The sequence below is a fragment of the Aplysia californica genome, unplaced genomic scaffold (genome assembly GCF_000002075.1).
Source record: "Aplysia californica isolate F4 #8 unplaced genomic scaffold, AplCal3.0 scaffold00406, whole genome shotgun sequence".
NCBI classification, from domain to species: Eukaryota; Metazoa; Mollusca; class Gastropoda; order Aplysiida; family Aplysiidae; genus Aplysia; species Aplysia californica.
Genome location: NW_004797676.1, coordinates 245,232 through 254,823, shown reverse-complemented (window position 1 = coordinate 254,823; position 9,592 = coordinate 245,232). Strand labels below are relative to the sequence as shown.

General features: G+C 41.6%; 1 long non-coding RNA gene across 1 annotated transcript; it reads right to left on the bottom strand.

Annotated features, from left to right (window-relative positions):
* Positions 1-1,621: 1,621 nt before the first annotated feature.
* LOC101853017 lies at positions 1,622-8,749 on the bottom strand. Its single transcript, XR_220751.3, has 5 exons — positions 8,630-8,749; positions 7,747-7,792; positions 5,993-6,056; positions 3,334-3,404; positions 1,622-2,000 (listed from the first exon to the last, which is right to left on the bottom strand). It is a non-coding gene; the product is annotated as an uncharacterized LOC101853017 (long non-coding RNA).
* Between the last annotated feature and the right edge of the window lie 843 nt (positions 8,750-9,592).

Here is a 9,592-nt window from a genome sequence, read left to right as displayed (position 1 = left end):
AGCACACATCAATATAACCCCCTTTACCATGTTGATGGTATTCTGAGTGGCTAACGGTACCTGCAAGAGATTAAGTAGCCACTCGTCACAGTGGGTCTCCAGTCTCCAGCACATTGGTCAACATGCAATACTCCAGGATAACAACACCACCCCACATAGTTACAGAACAATGTGGTTCTCCAGAACTCTCCGACCAAGCTCAGCCCACAACTGTTCAATAGGATTGAGGTCTGTGTTGGCTGGCCAAACCATGCGGGTAATCCCCGCCTGCAGCAAGAAGGCGTTGGCAGCCCTGGACCTCTACGGCGTGGTGTTGTCGTCCTGAAGGACAACAACAGGCCCAATCTCCTGCAGCGCCGGGCCGACAAGAGGTCGAAGGATCTCCTACAGATACCGCTGCCCTGTCAGGATACCGTCAACGTGGTAAAGGGGGGTCGACGTGGTAAAGGGGGGTTTTGTGGTGCATGCTGATCCCCCCCCCCCCCACCAACCATAATGGAGCCTCCTCCAAACGGGACCACTTCTTGAACTGCATTGGCAGCAAGCTGCTCCCGTGGATGCCTCCAGATGCGGGTTCGGCCTTCACTGAGTGTCAGACAGAACCGAGATGCATGAGTAAACAGGACCTCTGTCCACTGGGCACGTGACCACCTCTGGTGCTCAGTGCACCAGATTTGGTTGGCTTGCTGGTCCTGGGCCAGCTTAGGATTTTTGACTGGACGACGCGCACGAAGGTTGACGTCATGAAGGCGATTACGTATTGTCTGCGTGCAGACCGTGGTGTTGGTGGCAGCTCGCAGGCGTCGCCTGATGGCGCTGGCAGAGCTAGTCCGCTGCTGTATGGCTTGGCGTTGGATTTAGCGGTCTTCTCTTGCTGTCGTTTTCTTGAGACGACCCTGACGCCGCTCCTGGACTCTTCCTGTCACCGCGAACCGCTACCTCTGCCGTATGATGGTGGAGTGTGATACCTGAGGTCTGCGTGACACTTCGCGTACGCCAACTCCATCCTGCAGCCAGGCAATTGCCCGGGTCCTATCGAAGTCGTCAAACTTTTGTTGTGGTGGCATGTGGCTTGGCGCGGTAATACTGTAAAACAGAGCTGAAACGGCGGCTTATGTAGACAGACAAGTGAGCACAGTTCGTAGCCAGAGGTGCATTCTTTCACGTGCATCTCGTTTTTGCCTTGCAGAAAGCCCCAGGTATCGCTCACTGACGTTTGAAACTCGGTCCAGTTTTGCCGAAATTGCAGATTTTCACACGCGCCAAGCATGCCGCATGACGCGCACGCGCCACCTATAAAGTGGTTACCGTATTCACTATTAACCCCTTAGCCTTGCTACCGAATTTTACAAGATAAATCTGATTACTGAAAAATAAAGAAAAGATTTTTCGAAAATACTACCTATTATCGTGACCTGTCTTTAACTTTTTTGCGAAGACTGTATACCAACTACCCATATACTTTGTGTTGAAATGTGTGTTTGAATTCTGATGAAACTGATTCAGCTTTTGATTTTGATCTGATCTTAAAAATGAAACTAGTTTTCACGAAATCCTGACCAGGGCACCAGAAATGCTATACTAACATGTTAATGAAAAGAAGTATTGAAGCAGAGACATATTTTTATGTATGTTTAATTGATTATTCATATTCTTTCTACAAAGTTAGATATGATGAGCTATTTAATCTATTGGAAGAGCTATAGACATAGATGGAAAAGATCTAAGAATTATTAGTAATCTGTCAGGGACAAAGCCGCATTGTGTTTTAAATGTTATCACTGGTTTTAGAATTTTCTCATTCTTCTGGGATCTTTTACAGCTCTTCTCGGTTAGCTGGTGGTGGCTGGTGCTGCTGGACTCTTCGGCCAATTTCGCCTCACACATTATTCAATGAGGTTGTAGTCGGGACTGTTGGCTGACCATGGCATTCTTGTGGTCCCTTCTTGCCCTTCCCCGGCCAATTAAGAGCCGATGTCAGCCGAGATGAGCAAGCAGCCCTGAGGGAGGACCATGAGAAAGATTATGACTACTAATTCTAACACACCGGTTCTTTCACATTTTGTGTGAAAACGAGAAACAACAGCGGGATTTATGTTGAGGTGTTGCATAAGTGTCATGCCAGGTAAAAGTAAAGTACAACATCTCAAATTGTAGCAAAAATCGACGATCATGGCCAAATGTTTCTAGTTACTGTAAGACATGGCACCAATCCCATTATAACCTCCAGTCAGCGCATAAGGTCAAGTCTAGCTGTTGATTTAAAACACCTTTTAAATGTAGGTGTTTTACGTTCCAATGGGCACAATTTAGATCATTTAGGAGGCAGGCTTCCAACTTAGCCTGTCAGTCCAAACCGGGGCCGAGAGGGATACAACATCCCAGCAGAAAGTCAAAGATACGGTGCTAGATTAAAATTATTTTTCACCGGTGTCTGTGAAGCAAAAAAGGATAGACGTTTCAGACGTTCCGCTGTCGCTCGCAGGAGACCCGATTGAGGAGAATTTTATATCGAGTATCTCAGTCAAAAGTACTCTTAAATATCTTCATTGACTTAATTGAAGTTGCTTCAGTATTGGGTAGAGAATAATCTTGCCTTTGGTCTCGGACGACATCCCGAAGGGCCTACTCTTTTCAATTTTCGAACTGCCGAACCTACACTCCACACGGGACCTCCGAGAATTTTCATCTTATCCCTTGAGACTAAGTCCTTGATCCTCCCTACCCTTGGACTTACGGGTGTAGAAAAAAAGACGCCCCCCTCCCCCCACCAAATATCAAACCCTGACGCTGGTGGAGATCTACTAACCCCGGACCTCCAAATTGATAAATAAATTAAATGCAATACTTGTATATAATATACCAGTTGAGCTACTGAGCCCCCTCTCCTCACCCCCCTCCTCCCGACCACAAGCGCGTCCTGGGGACGATCAGGTTTATGACACTATTGTCGACAACAATCATGATGATAATAATATGACCGTTAAGATGAAAAAGATAATAAACAGAATAATCATGGTGATGAGGATAAGGATGATGAAGGCGAAGATGAAGATAACAATTGGAAGCTTAAATCGCCAATGAAGATATTGGTAATGGTAACAGTAATGGTAATGGCAACAAAAATGATCAAGAAAATGACAAACACCACGAAGTACATGTAATGATTCTTAGAAAAAACATGGAAAGTAGTGCTGATAACAGTAATCAAGACAACGATAATCGTATCGACCTGAAAGATGATACAGATAGCAATAATTGCAACAGATGATGATGATGATGATGATGATGATGATGATGATGATGATGATGATGATGATGATAGCATCTTACATTAAATGGCTGCAGGTTAACGTTGTTGAACAACTGGCTAAAAGGCAGGTTGATGCCTTTCTCTCCGAAGTCTGGAAAATGAGTTCGGGGGATGGGGGAGGGGGACAAATGGGTGGGGTGGGGGGTGGGGGGGGGGGGGGGGAGGTAAGGAGGTAAAAATGAATTAAAAAACCCAACCCTGTACATTGTATATTGTTCTTGTACTCCGGCATCCTCATCATCCATAGATCTCAATGTTTGACTACACTGACAGACAGCAAAGCCACGGAGAAATCTAGCCAATATACAGGGTGTCCCAAAAGTCACACACCATTCTGTAAAAAACCTTCTTCGTACCCAGAACGCTACTAAGAATAACAAGGTTCTATCTGACATTTTTGGCCGTTTTGAGTTACTAAGACCATGAGGTTAGAAACCAAATTAATGTTCTCTCAGCTCTATCAAAACCGCAATATTATTCAGAGTCGAAATCAAGGTATTCAAAGAATTGCATTCGAAAAAGCTTGACTTGTTGTGAAACTCAAAAACTTCTTCGTCATATTTCTCGAACTAGGTACTGAGCATATAGAATTTTGTAATTCTGGTGCAGCTAGACATTGACGATTAGAAGGATGCGCTTACAAGAGAGTGTCAAAAGATCAACCCTAAAAACACTCAGAAGTGAAAAAGATAAAAGACAGCTTTCTTGAGACAGTCAATTCTTGTTTAGCTCCCAAGGGCACTCAATTGGATAACCTACTCTTAAGTTTTGTTTTAAAAGATAGTATACATGTAAAGAAAAGCCAACCCCACCGAAATAAAATTATTGTTTTAAATCATTCTTTTTGTAAGGGTTTTACGGCGCTCACAATTGCATAAGGTCATATGAGCGCGGGACACATAAAACATTTTCAGTTGGTAGCAAATTTTGAATTTTGCTCTGGTGGCGGCCGAAACCTACTCTTATCGAATTTGGACCACCAAGGGATCTTTAACGTTCATACCTTGTACACGGTACCTCCGAGTTTTTTTGCCCTTTTCCGAGAAGGCTAGGTGTTCGATTTTTACCTTCCATACGATTAGAGGTGTGGCTATAAGACAGCAGTAAGAAGGAGCCAAGGAGTAGCAGTAGAAAGGCTGCAGAAAGAGTCAGGAGCTCAGAAGAGGGGGCAAAGGAGGTGAGGGGGTGGGTGCAGAAAGTGGAAAAGAAAGCAGGCGACAGAACATTGCTAGAGAGCAGGAAGGAAAGTGAAAGGAGAAAATATTGGAGAAGAAAATTTTCAGTCGCTCTCCGGATTCGAACCCGGGACCAATTGAATGAGAGGCAGACACCGTAATCTCTCGAACACGAGAACAAAAAACAACAACAACAACAAACAACTCAAAACAAAACCCATAACCCCCCCCCCCCCCCCCACGTCTTTCCGTCTGAACAGCCGGTTGCTTTGAATATCTTCGCCTTCTTTATTAAAGTATAGATACCAGAGTAAGGCAGAAATTAAATGTGCACCAAAGTTTAAATTATCAAGTGGAATTGATAACACAATTTCACCCCAAACTGGAGAATAACTGCCTTTTAGAATATAAACCAGTATTATAGTCGTTTGAGGAAATCCAGGCTAGTGCACGACTTTTGGGACACCCTGTAAAAAAATAAATAAAAATGCCAATACGGTCATGTACTGAGTTTGGAATTTGGAGCTCGACTTAAAGAGAGAGACTCATCCATACAATGATATTCATTTTCCGTTGTTAAAAGTAAGACATGGAGACAGTCCATTTGTTTGTCTGGGTGTGGGGTAAAGAGAGTGGGAGTTTATAGGATGCTCTTGTGTAGTTTACTCCTTCTTTCCCATCACATCTATCGTCCTTATACATATATCTCCTCCTTCTTTTCTGTGTTTGTTAATCTCTTGTAACACCTCTAATCTTTGGCACTTGTATCCTAACCAATTTATGTTGCAAGTGTTGTAACAAATTACTAAAAGCAAAAAAAAACAAACAAACAAAAAACAAACAAACAAACAACCAAAGAAAATAAAAAAGAGAGGAGAAAAGAGAAGCACATTGACATAATGATGGTTATATAGTGCACGGGAAAAAGCCAGGCAGACAGACAGAACGTACAGAACGAATAAAAGGTAGTGAAGACGTAGAATCCACAGGTGGGCCCCCTTCAACCATCCGTATGCAATAAAGAGAATTGACTAAGAATACGGTGAGCTCAGCTGACCACACAGATTTCCTCTGTTGACTCAGTCACCGGGCCGAGCTCAGTCATGGAGCCCTTTGCAGAGTGGACCCAATTACCTTAAGCCCTTCATGGTTAACCGGGCCACCCCCTAATGAAGCAACAGTTTCAAAAAAGAAAAATGACAAAGCAGCAAAGTGTTAAGGAAATAAACATTTATTTCCCATTTTAAAAGATGTCCAAAGTGAACCACCTGTATTTTTTCTCTGTCTACCCTCCCCCTTCTTTTTTACACCGCCTAGAAGGGGGGGGGGGGCAACAAAATAAGCAAGCTAATCTCTTCAACAGCACACACACACACGTGTCAACATGAGACCTAATGTTACCAGATACGTAGCATGTCCTGAATAAAAAAAGCGATACGTTAGGCATAAAAACCCACTTCATTCAAGCGCACTCAGAAATGGAATACTACTCAAATATCCTCACCATTGAACATAGGAATAAATTTCGTATCCATGGCAAGTCTCAGGATGATGTTGAGGGCACGTGGCTGGGGAGAAGACATAAGAAATTTTAAGTTCGTACAAGCATGCATACATACGCCCAGCCCGATGCACGTATGTGAAGTGTTATGTGCCAATGATTTTGAATTGCTTGTTCAAGAAGAACCCAGTATGCAAAACTATGTTGCTCTTTTTCAAATGCATGTGAGGATTTTGGACTCACTATAAGATAAGCGCAGCAGAGGCAGATGTTCTCGTGCAGCCTGCCCCTGGTGAAAAGCAAACCCTCCCTCCGGAAGTTAAAATACATGACACAACACTGAACAATGTTGAAAGCTTAAATTCGCTACCCCAGAATTACTAAGTTCTATCCCCTCAGCGCCATAGTTTTGAGAAATTTGAAGTTTAAAATGTTGAGTTTCACAATTATGTCAAGCTTTTCAAAGGCAATTTTTTGAATATCTTCATAAAGACTCCAAATAATCTTACGATTCTGATAGCTCAGATAGAACATGATTTCTGATTTCATGGTCCTAGTAACTCAAAACCTCCAAGAATGTCAGATAGAACTTTTTAATTCTAAGTTAGTGAAATATCTTGGTAGGATACCATCTACAAATGCCCGCATCAATGCGGGAATAGCTTGTCACTTGAATTAAGCCAGTGTACACTTTGGCAGACTCAGCGCAAGAACTTGGGACTACTGTGGCATTTACACAGGAGATAACATTGAACGTTTATTGTGCTATTGTCCTCTCAACCCTGTTGTACGGTGGTCAGACCTGTAAAGAGTACCAAAGCCATTCCGAGAAGCGTAGCGATTTCCACATGAAATATCTCAGGATAATTTTTGGCATCAAATGACAGGACAAAATAACAAAAAAACTCTAAAGTTCTCTAAAAAGCAAATGCCAAGACTGAATTGAAAGAAGTGGGAGAAGATACCCCTGAAAAACAGACTGAAGCTTCAACATCAAATGAACCTGATTTTCACCGAACTTTTTTTTCGCAAGAACACACAAAGGATCACGAATAATTGACTGAACGACCTTCTCACAGACTTACAGCTAACAACACGCATGCTGAATTATTAGGTTCAAGGTTCCAGTAATGGAATTTGTTTGCTGACGGATTGAGAGTAAGCACATTTCGAAATAATCAATTGTGAAAATGATTTTCAGCCCAATTTTTACAATGAAGAAAGTGGTGCTGTGGCTGATGAACCTTTGGAGTGTTCAACAAAGTGTTGCAGCTATGCAAAGCGACATCAAGGCAAATGGAGAGATAATAACATGTCAGCAGATTACTGTAAGTTAGTTACAAGAAAAATCAACAGAACTTGAAAACAAGAGACAAGCCAAGAGACAATATATACCCTCCCACCCCATGAAGTAACCCTAATTTTATTCCTTCTTTATTATTTGCTAAATATTAAAACCTGAATATCTTGAAAACTAGACATAAACGTCAATTTTCACAACCATTTTCGTGTTCTGCGTCCCAAAACTCACACGAAACGTGATGTTCGAGCCCCAAAGCAAACACATTTTGAACATTTGTACACCAGTGTTATTTAGGAGGTGGGCTCCTGACCCTGCCGGTCAGGGTCAACCGGGCTGAGAGTGATATAACATTCCAGCAGAAAGACCGCCTTACTCAACAGAACACTTGAGGCAAACAATATAATCCTAACGACTTCAGAATATATATTAATTTGTTTTCAATAATGCCACTTACATTCAGATTCCTCACATTCGACTTAAGAACGACAACATGAGCCACTCTGAGGAGAGAAAAACGTAAGCACTTCAGGTGCGTCATAATTCATGACATTCACTAGAATACATATTTCTTTTTAAAAGGGTGTAACGGATTTCACTTTAGAATAATTATGCACCAAACAACTAAGCCTATGTTATAAATCGTCACGCACACCCTTAGCTCAGTTGTTGGTATCCCGCTGGGCTATGGTATGGACACCTGGTTCAAATCTTCAATGGAATGTTCTTGAAATTGTGTTGTTTGGGGAGTTTTTAAGGCTTACCACTTACTTGGCTCCTTCCTTTTGGGGAAGTAAGACACATTCAGAGGTCTCGTCATGAACGAGAAGAAGAAAAATAAAATTAAAATAAACGAAAAGAGTTGCAATGAATTTTAAATCTATACAATCATATTAACTATTACTATACATAAATAATCTTCTATTAGAAAATGTTCAGTGCAGATTTTCTTTTTTATATTCGAAACTCCCTCTCCTCTTTTCTTCAATTTAGGTAACGATCTCTCTATAGAAAGTACAGAAGTACAATGCAGTCAAAATTGAAGGTTATACTTATAATCAGCAATCTTGTAAAACAGTTTGTTTCCCGTGAAGTTCCCTTCCAGGTTCAGTCTGACTGCCTAATATGCAAAATGGGAAACAAACATTAATGATCTCATCAAATACATTGTACTTCACACATTAGTGATCACATTAAATACCTCACGCATACATTGTCATCGTTAATCTTTTCACATTAATTATCACATCGAATAACTAACAAATCAATAATCACATGAAATAACCCACAAATCAATAATCACATCAAATAACCCACAAATCAATAAGCACATCAAATACCTCGACCATCAACGATTAAGGGAGGGTCATAATCGCTTTAAAAAGAATATCGAGAGCATCGTCCCACTGGGAAAGTCATTTCTGCTTGTTCTTTTGTTCAAGTTGGAGAGAAAGCCTCCACACAAGGAATTCCATTTAGTGCTAAACAACAGAGAGATAATACATTTTAATAAGTAGATCCGTTCAGTGGTGATGCATAATCTTTAAAATTGGCAAACACTTTTCTGGAGACTAACACGGCAGGAAGTAGGCAAATTACAGTTGGTTGTCTGAGGAAGATAATGGGCATCTACAGACTGGACCCGTTCAGAAACGTGGTATTATGGAGGCAAACCAAACCACAACCAATAATTGACCGTGAGATTAATTTAAAAAAGCGGAGGTGACATTGGATTGGACACACTCTATTGAAGCTAACCCACAGCATGACAAAGCAACAAAGGCTTAGATGGAACCCCCAGAAGAAGAGAAAGACAGGAAGGTCGAGAACTACATAGGAGCGGGATCCAGAGGCAGATCTCAGGCTTATGGGACATAGCTGGCTGGAGGAAGAGAAGGTCGCCCAGAACAGAGATAGGAGGAGAGCTCTTCTTGGCGGCCTGTATCCTATACCAGGGTGAAGGAGGCGAATGATGAGGATGAAAAAGTTCTCGGATAGAACGATTTTTAAAAAAGATTAGCCTATCTGGGCTCCTTGAGAATAATGACGATCCGAAAAGCAGTCATTGAAAAAAAACAAAAAAAACCCCAGATCCATAATATCTGAAATCTAGATTTCATCCAAATAATACTGTGGTCGGCTCACATGACACTGTTAAGAACAGCCATAAAATCTTTTACTTTGACGGGACACCAAAAGTGAATGTAAACACATGTTATGAACATAGACACCCACATGCAAAAACAAAACAATATTGTTGTTATTTCTTCATATAGACGAATAGCAACATTCGCTAAAAACGA